Source organism: Sinocyclocheilus grahami, unplaced genomic scaffold, assembly GCF_001515645.1.
Source record: "Sinocyclocheilus grahami isolate Dianchi unplaced genomic scaffold, SAMN03320097.WGS_v1.1 scaffold590.1, whole genome shotgun sequence".
Taxonomy (NCBI): Eukaryota; Metazoa; Chordata; class Actinopteri; order Cypriniformes; family Cyprinidae; genus Sinocyclocheilus; species Sinocyclocheilus grahami.
Genome location: NW_015505769.1, coordinates 318,611 through 318,873, shown reverse-complemented (window position 1 = coordinate 318,873; position 263 = coordinate 318,611).

The following is a 263-nucleotide window of genomic DNA, read 5'->3' as shown; positions in this document are numbered from 1 at the left end:
ACACACACACACACACACACTCACTCATACGGTTATTAAATGTCGTGGTATTTTCTGTGTGTTTCAGGTATAGTCTGTGCATCGCCGTGGTGTTTTGATGCAGAGCAGGATGTGACATCAGCAGTCTTCACGTCTTCTGCTCGTGTGGATTGGGCATGAGTGAGGAGCCCTGCCCTCATTCGCCCAGCTGACCAATCAGAATGTTCGAGGTGAAGCCCATGAGCGTGGAGAAGGACACAGCTGCAGAAACAGGTGCGCGTGTG